This window comes from Pipra filicauda, unplaced genomic scaffold (genome assembly GCF_003945595.2).
Source record: "Pipra filicauda isolate LSUMZ 115617 unplaced genomic scaffold, ASM394559v2 scaffold212_size3012638_pilon, whole genome shotgun sequence".
Lineage (NCBI taxonomy): Eukaryota > Metazoa > Chordata > Aves > Passeriformes > Pipridae > Pipra > Pipra filicauda.
Genome location: NW_024104324.1, coordinates 1,683,903 through 1,707,339, shown reverse-complemented (window position 1 = coordinate 1,707,339; position 23,437 = coordinate 1,683,903).

The following is a 23,437-nucleotide window of genomic DNA, read 5'->3' as shown; positions in this document are numbered from 1 at the left end:
TGCCCTGGAAATGTGAAACAAATAGCCATCAGAAAGTTCCCTTTGTTGATAATCGTTTTGAGCCAGAAATTTTCTGCCAATTCAGCCTCCTGCTGCCACCCACAGCCAGCTGTGTTTAAGGAGTTCTTCAGCTGACAATAGTCAGAAAGGACATGAAGGGGGTTTTGTGTGTTAGGAACATAAGATCTGGAGAAAAATCCAAGTGGTAATGGACTTAGAAGAAATATACAAATTAAAGAAAAAATATAAAATCTCACAAAGCATTGATTTTACAGTGTCTGGGGTTTTTTCCACGTTTGGAGTAGTAGCAGCAGTAGTTGTTGTCTTTCTCCTGATCTTCTCTGTCTATTTGCTGTAGTTTAATTGCAGAGTATTTAGGCTGAGAGTTTCAATCACTGAAAAATAGAGTTCATTGATTGCACCCAAGGACAGACCGGTGTCCCTGAAGTATTCTATCCATTTTGTGGAGATAGAGTATGACTCTAAATAGATGGATTAAATATACACGTGTATATACCAAATGCTATATTACAACACATGATTGGTGACGCACCATACCTACCCCCAAACAAGTTGATATGTCACAGGGTTGAAGCTAAATTGTGTGTGGAGCAGGATCCTTTTTCATTTGTGGAAAAGGGGAAGCACTGCAAGTTTTTCTCTCCTTCTCTTGTTGCATAACATGAAGTGTTAATTCTGAATTCTTAGAATTAAAAGTTGCATAGGTCAGTCTGACTTGATCTCATCTCACAGGGAAGGGAGGGCAGATCTCCCCATGTGCTGCATGTTGGTTTGTTTGTGACAGAACTGTGACATTGCATGGGCACTTAACAGGTGTCTCCATTGCACATTCTCTTATGAAGCCTTGGGTGACTGAGATTTCAGAGACCAACACTGGTACATCACCCCAACCTCCATATCCTGGAAATATTTTGGGCTGTAAATTGGTTTCAGGGGATATGGGAATTAAATAAACATTCACTTAAACCTCTTCTGCTCATCAGTGTACACTCTAGTGTACATGACATTTGGGATTATACATTTCCCTCGGCTCCAGCTACTCACCTGTCCAAACAAAAAATTAATGTGACATGAGCATAACAAAATTGTGCATGAAAATAAATTAATGTCCTGCAAGCACTAATTTATTTATTGGTGCTGTACAGTTTCTAGTCATGTACAGAGTCTAAACTAATTATTCTACTCGCTTTTTTATATCTAGGATTTCACGACAAAGACCACACTCCATTGTCAGCATTGTAATACGAGAATTAATAAATATTCAAAAGTGGTCTGCTATTGCTCAGAGTAACGAGTAATGAACATCTTGTATATCACACTGTGACGGCTGTTCTTGTTTATCTGTCTTTGGCTGATGTACTACTGAGATTATTTTCTGTTATCCTTGCTTTCTAATTTATGTTTTTTCCTTGTTTTAGGAGTCCTCTCCTGTAACAACTGCTGTGCGTGTTTCTCTATTCTAATACAAGTTACAGTGCATTAAATCTCCTCATTATTTTAAAATGTTTTGCATAGATTCTTGGTAACAAATTATATCTCGTGCATCAGTACAGAGCAAGCTTTGGTACGTTTGTATATTGAACAGAATGTTCAAAGGTGAACAGAAATAAAACCCTTAAAAAACTGAACAGAGGTGTCTGAAGGTCAACTTGAGAAGCATCAAGATTTATACAAAACTGTTTTTCTAGCTCATGTCCAGTTGTAATCAGGTGAAAAATATCTGTTACTGCTTGAGCTGGTCCTTACAAAAACTACTAAGCATAATGAACACCTCTTCCAAGCACAATTTTGAATGTTCTCCATGGGATCTTTGATTGATCCTGAAGACTGATCTCCAGAGTTGAAAATATCCTAATGATACAACTTCTTTCTGTACAGCAAAAACATGTTTTCTCAACATGATTTGAATTTCTTTTCCACCCTACTTGAACAATTTTTCCAGACTATATCAGAGGCTGCATAGTGTTCTCAAATAGTTTGTCAGTTTGCCATTTTCTCTTAACTGACAAAATAATATTTAGAGTGAAGCCTTGAAATCATGCAGACTGTTCAGTCTGTGCAGTCTATGTCATACAGGGACTGACTTCAAATAAGAAATTTTCACTTTCACTTTAATTGTCATGTGTATAATCTGCCTTAGTTTTCATTCCTGGATCTTTTTATACCTTCTTATTCCTTTTCTCTATAGCTACATATCTGAAGGCAGTCTTTGTCGTGATGATTCTTTAAATGCTTAGTAAATTTGGTAAATAGAAAATCTGTATATAATTTCTTTTTTTTTAAAAAAAAAGACTTTCAGATGCTTAAAAAGAGATCCTTTTATTTACACTACAACTGTGCAAACTGAAAGATAATACTGCCCTCACAGTAAATAATAATGCCTAAACCACATAGTAGCTCAGGTATATGTAATGCCACCCTTACCTCAGAAACTTAATTGGGTCAGCAAAATATTACCTCTGGCAGGATTTTCTTATGACTCCTGGCTGCTGGAGTCTTTGGGTACTGGAAAATGAATGTCTGTGGACTCCAGCAGGGGAGGTGGGATTTGGGCGTGACTGGCTGTAAGGAGAGGGAGGCACACAAGCAAGTGGCCTGAGGAGGCATTCCTGTATTATTTTGGATTTTCTTTTTTTTTATTATTTTACATAACAGAATTGGATGCCAGGAATATGAATTTTGCCTGAAGGTCTCAACAGCTTCTGTACTAACCAGTTGAGGTTTATCCAGTTTTCATCTGTGTGGATAATGTCATCTTTAATAGTCAGGAATTTAAGGCTAACCTCGGGAAGAGGTTTGGTGCCAAAATTCCTGGAGGGAAGAAGGCAGTGTGAGGATATTTAACAGTGAGGGGTGGCCTCAGTAAGAGAATGCCCACCCATGGATGAACTAGCAGGAGTACCGTGTGTAGAGGAGCCTGCTCAGCAAGAGCTAGTCATATTTTTCCTCTCTGAAACTGAGTTACCACCAGCCACACCTGTGGTACGAGGGATGATATAGGTGCCTATACAGCCAGGGAGATGGCACAGACAGGCAAACGTGGGCTCACCCCTTCCCAGCTGCTCCCTGCCCCTTCAGCACAGAAATCTCTGCTACCTTGCTGGAGGCTTTAGGCAAGAAGGGAAAATGCTGGTTAGTATTAGGAGGAAAAAAACCCCATCAGTCAGGTGGCCCAAACCTGAAACAGGAGCCTGGAGGCTGTAGAAACTCTTTCCTTGGAGAGATTCAGATGCACCTTTATGCAGTCATGGGCAGTCTGATTTAACCTTGATGGTGCTCTGCTTGGAATAAATGTTGAATCAGAGAGCTGCTGGACACCCCTTCCAGCTTATGTTCCTTTGTGACTCTGTGACTTGGCAATTTCTGACTGCCAATGGCCCATCTGTCTCTGATTCCCTGCTGTAGGCTTTCTTTCAGAGGGAAAAGATTTCTGAATCTGCTCCAGTCAGATGTTCAGCCCTTTCTAAGAAAAATGCCACTGTTTGGTCACTTTGTACAGTGTTGCTTTTGTTTTGTTGTTTTGGTGGGGGTTTTTTTGGTCCATGGAGAATCCTTAAAATTCCTTTCTTTGGATGTTTTACTTTTTTTGTCTAACATACATAATCTCTACAGTTCTGCTCAAGATATCTGTTTGCTAACTGCTGGGTTGAACCCACCTTGTTCTACTAATCACTCTCCTGGGATAATTCTGTTGAAGGAGAGGAAGGACTGCTGACATTAAGTCCTGCATCACCTGCCACGGGCACGTCTCCAGGATGAAGGACCACCGCCTCCCTAAGATCTTGCTTTACGGTGAACTTGCCACTGGCTGCCGCATGAGAGGAGCCCCGAAGAAAAGATACAAGGACTCCCTGAAACAACATCTCAGCCTTGGCCATATTGATCTTCATCACTGGTCTACTCTGGCCTCAAATCGGGAGGCCTGGAGACACACCATCTATAACGCAGCTGTCTCCTTTGAGAACACACGCAGGATCACTCTTGAGGAAAAAAGGCAACGCAGAAAGAACCGTGTATTGCAGAATACACCATCTAAGGAATCTTTCTGCTGTGCCTTTTGTAATCGGATATGTCTGTCACGTATTGGCCTCATAAGCCACCAGCGTGCCTGTAGCAAATGCGGATAGAGCCTTCCCAGATCTTCGTTCGCGAAGCCTAGCCATGACCTGCCACGGGACTGAATGAGGACCTCCCACACCATGTGTCTGGTTTGAGACCCTCTGTAAGCAGAGGACAAGGGTCTGTAGGAATGCAGAAAGATAAGAGGTGGTCCCAAATTTTTCAAATATCTTTGAAGTTGAAAATAGAATGTGTTGGTTTTTGTTAAAAAGAATTTCTGAAACGAACTGTTAGTCTTCATTAAAAAGAAAAAAATACAAAGAACCTAAAAACTTTATGAAAATGTAAATAAAACTGGATCACCAAGATCATGTGGTGTTTGCCATGAAATACTACCAGAGTTCAGAGTTCATGGTGAGTTATTTATTGAGTGTGCTATATAACACAGTCTTTTAGGTGGATCTCAATGCAAAGGAACACTAAGGAGCAAAAACGACAGCACTTAAAAAAAAAATAAAATCACATGGCACATAAAGTAGTGTACACCAGTAAATCTGTCCCCCATACCAGGCAAATTAGTGTTTGGGGGGAAAAAAGCCCAACCAAACAAATAAACAAAAAAAACAAACAAAAAAAACCTTCTGAAAAACACACACCAGAAAAAATGTGAAAACTTACGAATGCACTGTTAGGCATATAGATGAACAGCTAATATGTCTGTTATAATAGAAGCCCTGTGTTGCAAATCTATTAGTTTGGTGAAGTATGTTACTAAGATACAGTTGATATATATTTATATATTCAATTTTTATGTCTATATATAGGCCTTCAAAAAGCATTCCACTGATGTTTCTCATTGAATACTCTTTTAGAAACTAAAACTTGTCATGGGTTAAAGGAGAAAGTCCTTTCATGGATTAATACCTGCTTAGTGAAAAGAGCATTAGTGGAGGGAAGGTATCAATGACATCCCTCAAGGATGTTGTTCTGTATATCTGTTGATGTCCTGGAGAAAAGGTGAAAAGTGAGGTGGTAAAACTTGCTGATGAGAAAAAATTATTCAGCATAGTCAAATGGGAATCCAGCTGTGAAAGAGGAGTCTTAGACTGGTAAGTGACTGGGCAAAAAATTAACAGAGGAAATTCAGTGTTGCTAAAGCCAGTTGAGCTCTCAGGGGAAAATAACCCTAAATATAGATACACAGCAAATATCTCTAAATTAGCTCTCACTATTACAGGAAGGAGACTGGGAGTGATTTCAGCTAGTTCTCTGAAAACATCACCATAGTACTCAATTGTGATCAAAAAAGCAAAATCAGGTGGTAGAAAGTACAAGGAAAGGAGTAAGGAAGTAAGCAGGAAATATGGTTATGCCACTATTCAAATTCACAGTGCACCTGCATCTTGAACAATATGTGCAACTTTGCAGTTGTTCCCTTTCAGGTTTCAGAGGAAATGAAAAGCAATAAAGAATGACAGCAAGGGTGATGGGAAGCTCCTCTGTAAGGAGAACCTAAATGGATTAGAGCACTTTCCCTGAAAAATATGACAAAAGGCAGATATGATATAGTGAATGTCATAGGATACGAGTAGGGAATACTATTCACTCTTTCTCAGAACACAGTAACAAGAGAATAGCAAATAAAATGCTCAAATATCAAGTTGAAAACAAAGGCAAAGAAGTATTCTTTTTCAATGCAACTCCCACTGCATGTCTGCAGGATGCTGTGGATGCCAGTAGCTTAGTTGGGTTCAAAGAGTTGCTACACATGCCAATGGAAGGAAAATCCCAAGAGGCTGATATAAAGAGGAGACTCAGCTGCTGGTTTTCATTTTGGAGGGTATGGAGGGTATTTCACTGCACACTTACTCTGTTATTACCCACTGTCCATGCAGTGATTGAGAAAGATAACCGTTATTATGTCCCCCACTGAAAGAGCATTCTGAGCTTATTCAGACTGTTGAGGATCACACACTACTACTACAGGAAGAAATTTTGTATTATCTTAGGTCTAATACCAAACACTTTGAGTCAGTGCAGCCTTTTCACTGATTTCAAGAAGTTCTGCATTGGAGACTCAGATGAAATCTCAGTTCTCTTACAGACTTTGTCAAAAATGATGGATTTCAAGAGGGGCAGGAATTCACATAGGCTTCTAATATTTCTGAAGAATGAGAAGCATGTCTTCATTAAAGTAGTTGAAGCACAAGGTTTTGTGTGTTGTGGATAATAGATTGTATATTTGAAAGGAAATGGAAATGTGTTTGTCGGAATCCGAGATCACTGCAGATATTCTTCAGAATAGTTTTATGTCTTTTAGTTAGCCCAGTGTAAAGATCATTGTTTCACACATTCTCAGGTAATTAATACTCCCCTAAACAACTTACAGCTCTGGCTGAAGGAAGGTAGAACAGCTCTTCTGGAGTCAAGAGTCTGCAAATGCATCTTTTTCAGCTGATTTCCATTGGAGAACTTCTAAAAGCCAGTGGGACGAAATATTATGGTCCAAAGAGTGGTTACTCTTCATTTAAGGTATACTTAATATGCTATAAGTATAGTTTGACTGACTTAGACTTTGCTGCTCTCCAGGCCTAATTATGGCCTTTATGTACACAGGCCCATAAGTGGACTCCTGGGATACCATCTCTTGTGCATTATCTGGATGAGGATACAGGAGGATAGAGGATTATAGCCATCTTTCCTAGAGTCAGCAGACAGCTTGGAAAGCACAGCTGTGAATGCTACTCCCTGTTGGGTCGTGGAGCTGCCCTTACTGAGCTCTTGCTGAGCACTGGAAAGATTTCAAAGGTAGCTTTGTTTTTCGCTCAGGAATAGGAAATGTCTTCCAGTTGTAATCATGCCTCACACCTCAAGACAGTGAGCCATGTTTGTCTAAGTTGTGAAACAGATCTGTTTGGGAAAATTAATAAATCTTGGTTTGTAATTAAGCCTACTTAAAGCCACTTCGACCATAAATAGTTTATCTGGGCTAGATGCCATCTTCTATTGTACGGCTGACAGGAACAGTGTAGGATAATAACACAAAAGAAGGACCATTTACCAGCTTTCATTAGCTTAAATAATATCTTAAAATATTTTCTTTATAGAGATAAGAGTGCACATTAAGTATAATTAACACAGTTACAACAAGCTAAACTGTTCAGTTACACTGTACCAAAATAGATAATGAAACATCAAGAAAACAAAATACTTGTACTTTTTCTAGGGTGCCTGTAGATTCTACAAGAGTAGATAAATTTGTAATCCAAGTTAGGCAGCTGTATTCAGAGATGTAATCAAAGTTAGAATGCCACTCTGAATTGAATCATCAAGCCCCAACTTCTGGTTATCCTTCATCTTATGTAGGAAACACAAAGACTTTACACTCAGAACTGCTGAAAAGATTTGTAAAAGTGGCTTTGGATGCTTTAGTATTGTTTTCAAGTCTTTCCTCCCCCCATCCTTCCATTTTCTATTATATAAGAAAACTCAAACTACAATTATTACAAGGCATACTTCCTAATGTTAGGTAACTGATTAAACAAACAATGCGGATCAAAGGAAACTCAATAATTATGCATCTGAGTCTGCATCTAAGTTTCAAAACCCCCATGTTTTAAAGTGATGAATTATTCACAACTCAAGATGAAATGGGGAATATTCCAACTTGCGCTTTTGAAGTGTCATCGTATTAATCTAGGCTACTTTATGCACATCTATAGTCTTTTCATCTCTGGAGATCTCTGTAAGATGGTGGCTTCATGTCACTAAATTTCCATTGGCAGAGAGTCAAGAAACAAGTATTTTAAAGCTTACAGTTTATTACTGTTGTGATTCAATTAATATTCAGGATTCCTACGGGAGTTATGAATTATATGATCTTTTTTCTTTTTCCATATTTTGTGACTTCCAGGGTTTTCTTTTCTCCCCTCCAGTTATTTTATTTATGCATATTTGTTAGATGATTTTTTAATTAGTTACCCTCATCCTCAGATATTAATTTTAACCTTTGCTTCCCTGCCCCCATTCTCCACCATTCTAGTCAGGCAGCTTCATTGTAATTCTGTTATTTAGAACATGCATAATTCATCAGCTGGGTCCAAACTAAGAACTGAACACTTAGAAAAAATAATTGAGAGAAATCACTTCCAGATGCAAGTTTTTCAGTTGGTCCCTATTTTTGTAAAATTATATATATATAAAAAAAAAAAAAAGTGAAAAAGAAGAAAGAAAAAAGGAAAAAAAAAAGCTTGGTTCCAGTGCTATAGATTTTTTTCAAATTTTGATTGTACTTTATTTCAAGAATGAGGCATACTTCCATTCAAAACATTTACAAGGACACCCTTCATGGCTTTGTTAGATTAGCTTCTTACCAGGTAAGTGCAAAAGTAACAATTTCATAATGTCATTTAAATGGGAGTGTCTCATTGTGCCTTTACCATAACAAAATCCATGAATGATCCATGGGCCCACTAAATTTCCAGCTGTAAAGAATATGCAACAGAGGCTGGGGTTGATGCACCAATGCTGGTGCTGGGTGAGAATGGTAAGATGGGAGCCAGGCTATATTGTGTGAGGGGTGTGTGACCTATGCCTCAAACTGAGATCGGATCTGCCCCCAGTTCCCAGCTCATCTAATCTAAGGATACTCTGGCTCATTTCAACCCTCCAACAAACCTCTTCCTTCACGTCATCCCAGTCTCTTCCTTCCTGCACTACAACCAGCTGTATCCCAAAGTTCATCCCAGTTTTTTCCTCTTACGCAGAGCTCCCCTCCTCACAAGGTCAGCCTTCCTCAGATCCTTCTCCTTGGAGCCTCTAACCCTGGCCCAGCATCTGGATCATGAATACATTCAATTAGACATCTTTGCCTGGAGCTTCAGACATTCACATATGACAATACCAAACACTAGATTTTTTTTATTTTTTAAAAGAAGGCAAATACTTGATAGTGGGGTACAGCTGTGCCAGACTGGAAAAGACAACTATAGGAAGAGTGCTGTAATAAGTTGGCCTGCCCATCTGGACATCACCCTATTATGATTTCTGGGTTCTTCATTCACCCACTTCTCCCTACCTTCTTGCCGGTGCTTTATCAGAGATAAAGCCTTGAGAGTTCCTTCATTTTTGCACAAGAATTGAGCATACTTTAATGATAGGGTCTCATCCATAAGCATTGCAGTATGATACTATGATATGCTAATGGGCTGCCTGCAGAAAGATGACAATGCCCCATTCTTGCTTACAGGGTTTTAGGTGAAAGCTAAGTTACCCTGCCACCAAAGATAAGCTCATTAATTCTTCTCTGATTACTTCAATCTTTGTTTCCATTGTTTTGTGTTAATTACTTCTACCATAAGCATTTCATTTTTCTGAAGAAATATACTAAATGTCCTGAGTGCATTGCAAAGAGCCCTTAGCTCCAAAGACCATCACAGCAACTGATGAGAGAAAGCAGATTTTCTTCTTCAATGTATGAGAATTGAAGCCCCTGAACTCCACATTGTTCACCTGGACAGAAAGGAGGATTCAGCTATGTAGTTTGCAAACCTTCATAGTATAGGCCAGACAGTACTGGCAGCACTGGAACAGTACTGTCTGTGTGGTCTGTGGGGTTAGTGAGCACGTTGGTGGGTTACACTATCATAACAAACTATTTGCTGGAGTTGTTATGCCAGCTTATGTCAGATTACTTAGACAGTCAAGTTAAAAAATTTTGTTTTGTCAAATATTCCAGCTCCTGTCTATGCAAGTACAGTTCAATGTTACCTGGATGTGTAGATTTGCTACAAATTGAATTCCCTTATATTTCTGTGCCAAATTATCTCATAACACTCAGCTACTTCCTTGTGTGGGATGACTCATTCTTGAATTTAATAGTTTATAACTACATATGTCTTTTGACTACAAGCCTGTCAACAAATCTATGCAAAACAATTGATGGCTAAGAGGTCTACTCATTAGAGATGATCTATGGTTTTCTACATAACGAAGAATAGGGGCACAGATCTGCTTTACACCTCACAATCCATCCATCTGAACTTTTGAAAGGAACAGATGCTTTTCTTGCTGTATATTTAAAATATAATTTAAAATACAGTTATACAGCTGCTAGGGCCTGGAATGAAGAATGGCTCAAAAGACACCAGCTTTTTGGAAGACAAAATGAAATGTGTTTTTCTCTGAGCACTGCCTTCCTCTTGGATTACACAAGTTAAGAAATCTCTGCTTTATGTGAATTATAGATATTTACCAATTGAATCAGGAAGATTCCATCAAAAAAAAAAAAAAGAGAGTTGTTTTCAAATGATATACCTTCTCTGCTTCTGCCTGATTCTAAGGTAAATTAAATATCTTCCTACTTACCTTTTTTTAGGACAGTATTCTCATGCCAGCAATATAAATACAGGCATGCAAATTGGTTATACAATTTTCCTTTACCTTTTGACTCACTCCTTTTGCTAATAAAATAGCCACTACTACCGTGCCACATGAAGTGCCAGGTGCATTTGCCTGTCATTAATTTCTTGTCTTTTTGCATATCAAGATATGGTTGAGCAGAACTCAAAAGCTATTTCAGATTTTGAAACAATATTTCGCATTTTTATGGGTATTTTCACCTTTAGAAGACAAAGTAATTTAAAAATGTGAATGCTTTCAAGCTCCAAAGGTGCTTCTAAATGACATTGGAATCAATGTGCTTATATGGAAAATGCAAATCCAAGACAGTTGAATGACTTTCTTGAGGTAGAAGAAAATCTGTAACAGAGCTAGGAATAAACATTGATGACAATTCCTTATTCATGTTTTTTTGTGGGATACGTACAACCTGCCTTACATTTTCTTTTTTTTTTTCCAGTTAACACATATGAGGTATTTCTAGCACAAAATTTATTTGCATTTTTTGACTCTCTTCTTGTACATAATTTGATTACTTCCAGATGAGTAGATCTGGGTGATTCTTCTGTACTTTAGGAGAAAACAACATCTAAACAAATAATGGGAAAATAACCTTTGCAAAAGTGAGAGATAAATAACCTCTGCAATAGAACAGGTTGTATAACTTTTAGTTATTGACAGCAAAACAGACTTGAAACTGCTATACCAGAAGAGTGGAGATACCCCATTTAAGCAATTAAGTCTTTGTGTGACAAAATGTGACTGAATAGTTCAGTCCTTTATGTCCCTATCTAGTTCTGGTCACTCCACCCTCTTGGTCCCAGCTGAATATTTTGGCCCTTTGATCGATTGCTCAGTTTTGTTCTTTCCTATCTATGTATCTATATATCCATTAGGTGTGCCGTGAGCATTCCCAAGTACTTAAGCCAACTACAATAGAATGCCTTATATCTGGGCTAGTAAATTAACTCACCCCTCCAAAAAGGAGGAGCTGTGGGCCAACTGCCTGTTGGAAAGGTCTGTGGTATACACTAACTCCTCAGCCATTCTCAGGAGCAGCTTTGGAGAGTGTTCTGTAAAATGTGCCAGAAGGTGCTTGGGACCACTCAGTTTAAGAGTAGATGTTCCTGGAAATGTTTGATTTTCCTGGTGTAGACATAACCCATTGAGGAGTGAGGTGAAACACAAACTGGGCTCAGTTTTCCTCAAAAAACATTGCTTGTTTTTTGAACCCATCAGACAGAAGCATGCAAAGCAATATGCACGAAGTACCAGAAGCTTATGTGCAGCATGTTGGTCTTCATAGATTATGTTTCCCTAAAAATACAATGATGAACCTTGCTCCTATTAAATTCCCGTGAAACTTAAAATATTCACTAATGAGATTTCATGCACAATATGGCAATGAGACCTTTTAGGCAGATAAATATTCAAAACCATTTGGCACACATCACTAACCTGATATGACAACATCATACCATGAACTACAAAGAAATATGAGTTGGGTTATCTGAAAGTCAATTCTACATTTTAGTTATGATTCTGCGAAAGATGCAGGTTTTCAAAGGTATGTGGTGCTACATAGCAGACTATTGTGAATGCAAAGCAATCTATTTCAGGTAGCTATGAGCTCTGAAATAGGACTGAGAAGAATGAGACTGTCAGTGAGACTGTGATCTTCATCTGGCTGTTTGCCACACTGAGTCATGAGATGTGCTGCTGTGAACTCAGATCAGTCTTCTGTGCTCAAAATCTATTTTAGAGATCATCAACTAGGAGAGCCCTTGGGAAGCTTGTCTTCCCAGCAGATGCTAGATGGTCTCAGAAAGTCAGATTAGTCCCTATGCATGTACAATGGTATTTAATTGTGGGCTGACAAATTTTTTCTCCCCCCTCACAGAAGAATCACTTCCTCATGCTTTACATAGTATGAGTGCTGTTTTATTATTTCCCTTGTGTCCCTGTTCTGTAGTATCTGTTGTTCAAGCCTACATATGAAGATAAAGAAATTATTTTCCATATGGAAAACTTCAAAGTTTCTAGTGACTTCTCTTCTCATGGAAATTTTTAATTTCCCTTGAAAGCAATGGAAAGTTAATGAAGAAACTTGATGAAAACATCCAGCAGCACAAGGGAAATTAAATTCATTTCACAGGGAAGTTCAGTGCCTGATTGCCCCCTAGTTTGGGCCACCTGTATCCTGAAAGTCAAGAAACTTTGATGCCCACGTGGAGTCCTTGACCAGGTCTTCCTAGTTTGGCAGCTGAGGTAGCAGGCAAGTCAGGAAAACAGCCAGTCATGGGACCTGTTAGATCTTGAATGAAAACATACTTTGAATGATTAACACTTTTTTCTTTCTTTTTTTTTTTTAATCAGAGAGAGAGACACTCATCTTTTGCTGGAAGTTGTCTGGCCACCTTTAATTGCAAAATACTTCACAAATAAATTCAAGTACTTGATATATACAGCTTTGAGCTTCATCCATTTTGTAAAAGAAAAGACAGATTTAACAATATTGCTGACCATCTCGTATCTTTTACTATTTATAATGAATATTCAGCATGTTGTGTTTCCAGGAACTTTGCTAAAAATAGCACTGTATCTTTGTTTGAAAAAATGATGAGCGTAACTGTGAAGAATGACTTTGACGCTTTTCCTTCCTTTTCTTCTGTCTGGTTTGTTAACTCTTTCTCTTATAACACTTCTGCTCACCATCAAAATGCCACCTCCTCAGCAGATAAACCAGAGAATCATGAAGGCACAAACAGGTGGAAAAGTAAGGCTGGAGGGGAGTTCCAGATGTTGTTCCCTCTGCTCTCAGCTTAGTGGTAGGATAAGATATATATGAGGCACCTTTAGCATATTTTCATTTAACCTGTTCATCAAACCTTCAGAAACACTGCAGCTCTACCAGTGCTTAACACTACTTATATGTTTCATCATACATAATCTCCTGCAAATAAGTGATGGACAAATAACTAAATCTGCATAATTACCTTTCAACACTTTTATCCTTACCTCAGTGTCCAGGGTTTACGAAGTCCTCAGCCCTCTTGTTTTATTCAACTAGATTCTCTCTAGTTTGTCATCTCTTTTGTTAAATCAATGTGTATGATTCAGTCTTCCCGATGAGTTGATGAGCGCTTCCCAACAGCAACTTCCATCAGACAATTTATACCTTACCTGAAATGGTTCTGTTTTCCTCCTATACTACTTTGTCCAGGTTATATTCTGCAATTTATATTTGTTATTACAAGGACATGGTTTCCTTTGCCATCATTTTATTTAATTTTATCCTGTTGATAAATTTCCAATTTATTAGAAATTGTCAGTTCTTCTGATTTCTGTTTTTTTTTCTTAGATTTATTTTTTTCCAAAGGGACTCTACCAACAGTCCTTAGAGTCTCTCTAAGCCTACTTTGGGAGCTCATTACCCTTATTACTCGAATTAGCTCTTTTTTCAGAGTTCAGAACTGTGAACTCTACTATGTTGTTCTCCCTTTTACTGCAGTTCCATCCTCAGACTCCTGTTCAATTCCTTTTTATTTTTCATGACAAAATATAAAACCAGATATTTCTATTGTTGTCATTTCCTTTGACTTCTGAAACAGAGAGGAGCTCTCAGCATTTTCCAATTCATTGCAGTTGGCCAAAGGGCTTTCTAAGATATGAATGGCCCAAGTTCAAGGTTTCCTCTGCCTCATCTATAATAAAGAATTGATTGTGGTTAAGAGTCGTCAGATTACAGTGTCAGTCTCCCAGGCATAGTGGATGTTCCACCTAAAGAAACTTAGAGAACAAATCAGTCATTCTGATCTGCTCTGAGACACAGTCCTGTGGCAACTGGGGATGAGAATTTTAGATTTGTGAGACTTTCAGGATCTGTTTGAGTTTCCTCATGAAGTTTCACTGAAACAAAAATTTTCTCATTAAGAGTTTCAGTTTCAAAACAATAGTATTGGTCTCTGTGGGAAGCAGGAACAGGGCAGGGAATCTGAGTCAAAACATTCCTAACCAGAATAATTTTTATTTAAACAGTACAAATCTACCTTCCAGCTACATGCGTCAAAGGTTGGCTTCCACACAAAGAAGAGGAAGTGGAATTGTTGTTATCTTTTTAAGTGCAATGTTGGAGAGCTCATAGAACAGTTCCAATTATGGAATATGGCAGATGTCACCAGAATGTGATGGATTTTTGTTGAATTTTAAAGCTTGAGATGTCTGATTCTCCTTAAGAATGGTGAGCACAGAGGTTGGACAGGCAGGTAGGAAAAAGAAAGGGCACTCTAAGCTATACTGTTTCTAAATTCACTCATTTAAATTAATGCATTTCTCTATCATACTGGCACCTGATTGGACACTGAGAAAGAAAATAACAGTGTACTTTGCTAACTTTGGGTACCATTTATCTGAACCAAAGATACATTCTTATGATTCATGCAGAGATGAAATCTGGTAAACAAAGGCTGCATAAAACCCCCCAGTGTTATTTAAGGCTTAGTGAGGCTTCTGGCTCTAATTTTAGATATGCTACTTCTACTGATGTCTCCATCCCCTCAAACAGTTGTTTTCTGTGCTTCTTTAGGCTTTTGTTTTCAATTGTCATATTTTGTGGGGCAACAGCTACACTGACACCAAGATACTCCTTGCTTGAACCTTAACACGTGCTTAGAGCATGCCAAATGTAAAGATACAGAAGGATACACACAGCTTCAGAAGCCTGCAGCTGAAAAATCACAGAACTAGCATTTTACAGGATATTATGAAAATAAGTGCCTTTATCAAGAAATATGTACAAGGCAAGTCCCTTGGGTTACATTTCACTTTGTTCTAAATGACAAGTTCCCAGATAGCAAACATTTTGTATCTCAAAATGTGGCTGACCTGTAGGGATTTATATAAATTGATATAATCATGGCTGAAAACAATATTTTTTAGTGTTATGTTAACTTGTCTTCTGCTCAGAGAAACTAAATTTCACTAGACAAACTGCATAATTCAAAATTTTTTTATTAATATATGTGTCACTTTTATTCAGTTCACCTGTACGTGAAGCTAAAGTTGATTTATAAGCTTTAGTCTCTATTGAATATGAATAAATCAACTACCTTACACGTCTTTATTTCTGCTGTCTCTCTTGGCTTGTGTTTTTATGAATGATCATATATGTAGAAGTTTGTGTTTGAATACACAGCTCTGAGCTCAGAGAAAAGTGATCCAGAACAGTGAGGGAATGCAGAATGAGGCTGCACCTCGCAGCTCAGCCCTATAGAGCTATAGGAATTGTGACAGCAATATAGAAAGGCACCAATGATGTTATAGATCAATGAAGTTTTGGAGGGGGGAAAAAAACCCCAAAAAACCTAACAAAAAACCCTTCTTCCTTAAGAAGGGAGTAATGTTGCAGGAGAGACTTGAATAACTGTCAAGGATATTGAAAATGGAAACACTTTATGTTTTCCTGTCTGGCTTTATGTGACTTTTGAGAAAGAAAATGCTTTCAAGACAAAGCATTTTCTATAAATGCACTTTATAGTTTTTTTAAAGTTATAAGAAAAATTCCAGAAGACTCAGGAAAATTTTATGAGAGATCTAGTCAAGGAGTCATTGCATAAGGGCACTCTCACCACTTCTCAACTAAAACCATAAGACATTAAAAGATTAGATGCACCCAGTACAGGGTTAAAACTGATCTAAAGCTTCATTAAATTAACCCTGGGCCCAGTGAAATCAATAGCACCTTCACTAACTTCAGCAAAGAGAAAATATTGCCTTTTCAACTTGAACACGGTATAACTATGGTGAATCTTTTCCCTTAAAATTCCACCATAGTTTTAGCACTCAAGCTAGACATCGCTCAAAGTTACTTTCAAGCAAATGTTTGGCAGAAAGATATCTCTGCTCCAACAACCTGTATTTGCAATCATCAAAATCAGTCTGAAATTATCAATGTGCTGGCTGAATATGTCTTAATAGCTGTACATTGAATGAATATCTTTGGTATTTAGGAACTATAATACTAATAGGTTATTTTCTCTTGACAGATTTTCATTGTCTTTAATATACTTCCTTTGATATTTCCAACTACTCTTCTTCATAAAAGAGGTATATATATACAGAAATATTTGATACATTCTCATCATGGTTTAATAGCTCCATAAATGAGTATATTGTATATTTTTATAATTATTTTATCATTTTTCCTCTCCAAGCTTTCAAATAAAGACTGTAACTCGTTACAGTAATATGAGAAGAGTTTGCCAACTAATCAATAAAGTGTGGGATTATTTTTTTACATTATCAAGGACGTTAGTAAGATCTTTTTACAGATAAAAAAGTAAAATTAGCAGCTTCCTTGAAGATTGCTGCCAGTTCACATGTCCTGTGGTACTTTGCACATTTTTCTACCACTGGGGTCTAAAGAAATTCCTTAATCTTTTCTAAAGTAATCAGGTGGCATTTTCATTGTTTCTGTTCATTAGGATCCAAAAACTCTTTATGACATGCTCTTTTCTTAACCTGTGTTATTGGGGAAAAAGTCCCCATCCAGAGAAAAGCACATAACGTTACCTATATGTGGGCAAGTAAAGCACAACAAAGGCCAGAAACAACCCCTTTGTCAAGACTAATTTCCCTGTATCACTGCCCATAATGTCTAATCACTCCTCATCTCCAAATATGTCTCTATGAATCACCCGGGAAAGATATTTTTCATGTCTTACAATATCCTATTAGTATTAGTAATATTAATATATCCTACTACCTAACCCTTTTTCTGTTAAAGACTCCCTAAGAGAATCATTGCTGGTCAAAGTGTTGAATTTTCACAGCCAGATTGTGACTTTCTCATCCTCTGTGAGGAATAGAGCTAGTCCAACCATGCACTGTCCCCCGTTAAATAGACTGTTTTATTTTTCACTCTTTACTTCAGAGAGGTCTTTCTGCCAGGTTTTGAATTTCTGTCTGATATTGTGGACACAATCAGATTCATGTGGAAAATGGCAGACTAGATTATATTTAGGCTGTAAATTGACTGTGAATTATCCAGATGTTAAGTCCCTTTTTATGGTATCTTAAACACCTGCTTATTTTCACAACTAGAATTCTGTAATGTCTTATTGGACAAAATTATTTTTCATAGAAGTCTCTTGTGTTAACAAAAGTTATGTTGCTGTGATTCTTTTGTCTCAAATCAAATACATTCAGAAGCTATTTCAGTTCCTAATGTGATGACTCCCATTAAAATGTGTCAATAATTAGAGATTTATTTTTTTAAAAAAACAAGCAAACAGTTCATATCTTTTTGGAGTATACTGAGCTGGCAGGCTTTTAATGTACCCTGGAATCTCACTGTTCAGTCTCAGAGAGCTGGTTTTGATGTCAGTCATCCCAGATAGGTGAATAGGTATTATCATTTCTATAGATAGGGAAGCAAAGACAAATATAGGGTCTGAGTTGGCACAGTGCAGAATAATGACAGCTTCCACTGCTGTTACTGCTCATCAATTTAAAGATCAAGCTACTTGTGTTGACTGTTAGACAAAGATAAGCTTGTTTTTTAACGAGTTTTGTCCTTCTAAAAAGTCACATGAAAGCTATTAAAGTTAATATAGGAAATACTGTATTTATCTAAATCAGAAACTTCACGGTATAAGTTTAACACTTCCATTAATATCAGGTGAGCATGAATAAAGAAAATTATTTAGTAGTCATTACCATAATTGCAATCTCTGTGGCTCATCAAGGACAAGACAAATGACAGATTTTGGAGCTCTCATCTTCAGGGACCACCTCTTTCTCTTTTATTTTAAACAACTACATCTCTGTCCAAAGTCCTGTGCTTATTTTTGCTGTATCAAATACTCTTTTACCTATTACGGAAAGTAACACAGGCTTCAGCTAACATCTCAAAGATCTATTTCCTTCCATGTCTCCTTTATCACTCAAAGGTTCAATAGGAAACAACAAATACCTTGCAGTGCAGCAAAGCAGTTAACCAGTTACTTAAATCCCAGAGCATCTTATGTACTTACACTTGTACTTAAATGCTTTGCTGAAGAGGGATAGAGTGTTGATCTGAGGCCAGAACACAATGCCTGGGGCCAACAAAGTTATTAGTTTCAGCACCAGAATTAGAGCTTGAGTTCCCTATTCCCCAGCACATATGCAGGTCACTAAACTGTGCTTTATCTCATATTGAAGTGGATTCTACTAATAATAATACTATATGAACTAGGGTAACAAATCAAAAAAAGTAATTGGAGATGGGGGAAATAGTTTCATAATTCAATTTAATGCATCAGCTCTTTTTTCTCCATGAGTAATTTAGATTTCATATGAAAGCAGACAGAGACTAGATTTCACGGATTTTTTTTTTTCTTTTCTCTTGGTTTTATTGCAAGGAAGGTGGAAAGAGAGTGTAGTTGCTTTTGTTTCCACATATCTGTGATAATGATAATTTTTAATTTAATAAAATTAAAGTAGGAGTTTTTCTACAAGAAAAAAGGTCTCTTCACAGAACTTGATGACAAGTGGGTGGAAATTTGTTCATGTACATCATGATGTAGAGATCACACAATTAATTTCTTGATACTTTAAATTTATATACAGTTAACCTCAAGACATTCTCAATAACACCCCCCTCAAAAGAAAAGGTTATTTGTTTCCAGCTGTTGCCTTCTTGGTGTGTCAGACTCTTTTTCTCAAAAAAATGCAAAATAAAATAATATTCTGAGGCATTATAGCCACTGGACTTTAAGAAATGCTTTAGAAATGTTATGAACTCTCCCTCTCAGGATAGCTGCAGAGACTACATTTCAGCTCCATGCCAACAAAAGTGTGCGTGCGCTCACAGACGATGAAGGCAGAGATCAATTATTCAAGGTTGATGTGTCTGATGAAGGATGCTTAAACATCCATCTTCTCATCACCCAGGTGGAGTCTGTGTGCTTTCTCTGTGATGAAGATAGATCAGGCACCGATTCACTAAAGCACTTGCAGGTGTGGATTTGACAGAGCAGGGGGACAAGAAAGAATATAAAGGATTTTTAAAAAAAATCTGTTAAAGATGAAACAAGGTACCTCGTATCACATTCATAAAGAAATGGCTTTTGGATTTTCCATGCAGACTACAGAATTCTTGCTAATAGCTAGTTGCCAAAACAGATGCCCTGATTAATGAGAACAGATGGATTTCTCCAGAGGGTCTGCAGATTTAGACAGTACTTTGACTAAATGAAATGCTAATGATCTGGCACTGTGCTTCTCTGTGTGGATTAGACACCATAATATTTTATTTGTATTTGGTGGAGTTAGAATGATCCCTTTTAGACTTTGTCTATATAAAACTCTAGTATTTTGCATCATGTCCATCTCGCTAAGAGCCACACATACGTGAACCAAATGCATTTGCAGGATTTCACTGCTTGCAAGCTCTTTTAGAAGACTGTACATTTCTTATAGGTTCTTCTCGACGGTTTAGAGGAATATTTGGGGTTTGCATTTTTAAATGCAGTTTCTGAAGGCAAATGAATCACTTGATTAATTTTGGTAAAAAAAAATGAGATTACAAGAAAAACTGCTGTTATATTCAGCACAAGTTTTTTTCCTTGATTTTTTTTACCACAATTTCCAAGTCAAATCAATCCGAAAATTTTGTGCCACAGGTATTTTTTATGGAACTGGTGAGTTTTGTTCCCCAAACCTGCCATTAGTTAATATTTCTGGTACTAAAAAAAATTAAATACATGGGTTTTTTTATTAAAAGGTTAATGAATTCTGCTGTGAAGTAGCTGACTAACCCCCTCTCTCCTTCTGTCATCTAAAAATTTTCTTTAGTGCAATGAAAGGTTTTGTTTTGCTTTGTTTTTATTTTTCTGGTTTGCCAATATGGCTATTTCAAGACAAATCCTCTGTTTGCACAATTCACACCTGCCTAGCTATATCCTTCTGTCATCTTTTTTGTTTCTGCAAAGACTGTGAGGAAAATAATGCAGAGTTCAATCATTCATATGCTTTTTTTTAGGACTAATCTGTCTTCACAGTAAAAAAACCCTCAATAATCTCAAGAGGATCCCTAGCTATTACTTGCTTTAAAGAATCTGCATCTACAGCCTAGGAAATATGTAAGCTGCAAACAGCTGATTTTCAGTTTTAAATAGATGTTTTTGCTAAATATGATTTGTTCCAAAATCATAAAGTAGCAGCAAAACTCCTTTGGGAACTCTTGCAAAAGTACGCACCAGAGGTGGGTGTAAAAATTAGAGACCAGGACTAGAAAGCTGCCAGGACAATATTACAGTATAACAGAAACACAGGAGCTTGAAATGTACAATCATCATAGTGACTGAGGGGGAAATTGGCAACTGACATTTCTTCTAAAAAAATTTTTAATGATTCCTATGTTCAGGTACTGAATACTGGCACAAAGAAAGATGAGTCAATAATAGCCAAAATTGGCAGTAAATTTTGGCCAACAGGGTCTGAAGAGAGATCTCCTAATAGCATGTATCAGTGCTGTAAACTGTGTCCACAGCTCAAAAGTTCCAGCACAGCAGGGATGCCAGAAAAATTGTTGTGTGGTCCCACAGGATAGCCTGGCAAGAGGCACACCGTCTCATTTAGTTCTAGTATCATTGTGCTATCAGTGATTTGCCAACCTATTACTTTCTATAACATTTCTTCAGGAGTATAAAATTTGTGGCAGACTGTCTAATCTATGGTACTACACTGAGGAAGACAGGGCAGCTTAAAATAACTTAAATTTGATGCAGGGTATCTTCAGTTTCCATGATTTAATTAAAGCAGGATAGGAGACCACTTGGAGCAGACATCTCATGATGTCTTCACTTTCGGAATTAATTTTCCATGCCAGCTGTCTTGCCCCTTCTAAATCCATTTCACAGGCACTCCACTTCTGTTCTCCTTTCTTATTCAAAGCACTGTATGCTGTCTTGTCCATGCACTGTACTGAAGTCTTAGTTACACTGACACTATTGCATTCACCAACTATATTTGTACCTGCAAAAATGTATCAGATTTGACAGGTTCTGGATGCTATGAATTCATGGTGATTGACACTAATTATATTTCCTGCCTTCAGTTACTTACTAATCACGTAAGTCTCTTATTCACTTTTCTCCTTCTATGGGGTTGTGTAGGACTTCAGATCTGATGGGAAAAAAACTCAGAATAAGGCAATGTGGGATAATGTTGTTCCAACCAGTAAATAGGCAAAAATACCAAAATCCTGGAGTTAAATGAATGATCTTGCCAAATAGCCAGTGAAACTCCTCTGTTCCTGTCCCTCATAGTAAATATACCAAACAGTCAAAATTTATCTTTAGCTCTTCATTGGAGCTTCCTGGAGTGCTTTAATGTGTATCAGGATGAAGGCTGGTTTTAAGCTTTCAGATAAATTCTAGTTGCAGTGCAGCAAGCTTGCCCACTAGAAAAAGAGGGGATGCAGTTTGAGTCCCATTATATGTAATTCTCTGAATAAAACCACTGAAATTCAAACTCTTTTTGCAGAAATGAAATGTGAGACCCGTTTTTGTAATGCTGCTGAAGACTGTGTGATGCTTAAGCCTCGTTACAGACAATGTGAAGTGACTACATTGTCATAAGTGGGCCCTGTATGTGACAGTGGGGAATGTAAACCACTTTATTTATCTGTAGCACTGAAAAAATGTTAGGAAGTAGGGTTTGTATTTGAACTGAATGGGACCATAAATGCAGCCATCTACGCTGCTTGCTTTGCTGTCTGCCACAAAAAAATAACAATAAATGAGCCCTGACCATATGATATTTATGCTGCATTAACTTCCTGTTAGATTCCACATATATTTCAGGCCAGCAGGATAAGTACTGTGTATCCTTGCCCTCTCTCTACCAAAAGAGTGGGGAAACATCTTCTCTCTGGTTGGAGACCTCAAGCCTAAGCAGTGCTGGAGTCAGACAGTACCATCCCACTGAGACAGCTGGTTTCCCTCTACAAGGCAGCAGGTTTTCACATGGAGGGAGCTCTCCAGAGTGCTCCTGCTGAGTGATGGAGTAGCCTTGGGGCTCTCTCTCACTTCAAATACTTTTGGAAGGAATTTCATCCTCCCTGAATTTATAGAAGTATCTTGTGAGGAAGGGGTACTTTATTAAATTTTCTATAAGAGTACCAGGAGAAAAAAAAGTCATGAAGGGAGAAATGAAACTGCTGAAAAGGAAGGGAGAGATTAAAGTTGTCTACCTTCTGTAGGTTTTGTTTTTGTTTAGGGTTTTGTTTTGCACTCTTCTTCTCATTCTGTTAAATGACTGCCTTGCACTAAACATCTCCTTCGGCAAACTGCAGTAAGAATTATAGAAAAACCTTTAAATTCCCACATGAAACTAAAAAGCACTCTACCAGATCTGATTTATTCTAACATAATCAGTGTTGGCTTCCTTATATGTACAGCTTGCATTGGGTTAAGATAGATGGAGCATTGAATAAAATTTTATAGGATATATTACTCAGGTCTCACTGTATATCAGATTGAGTACAAGCATGAAATCTTTGATTTTGGGATACATTCCAGCAGCTTCTGACACTGGTGGAAAGAATGTTGTGGGCTTTGATGTCTACAAACTCAGCTCAGTCCTTAAAAGAAATGTAGTGAGGGAGAACCAATTCTAATTTCTAAACATTTCCATGATCATAGTTATGTGACAACTTCAAACCAAATTTGTACAGTTTACAAGGAAAAAACATTTTTCTTTTCATTTTGAAAACCCAGCCTGGGATTAGAGACCCAGGTGGATTTTTCCAGCTCATGCATCAGCTTGGAAAAAAAATTACAAACATACAGCAGTTACAGCTTGGCTAACAAGTTTGCAAGTGATGCGTAAGGCAGAATATCTCTCATTCTCAAAAGTTTAATTGGCTCCCTGGGGCAAACTGTCAAGAAAGGAAACCAATAAAACTCTAGAT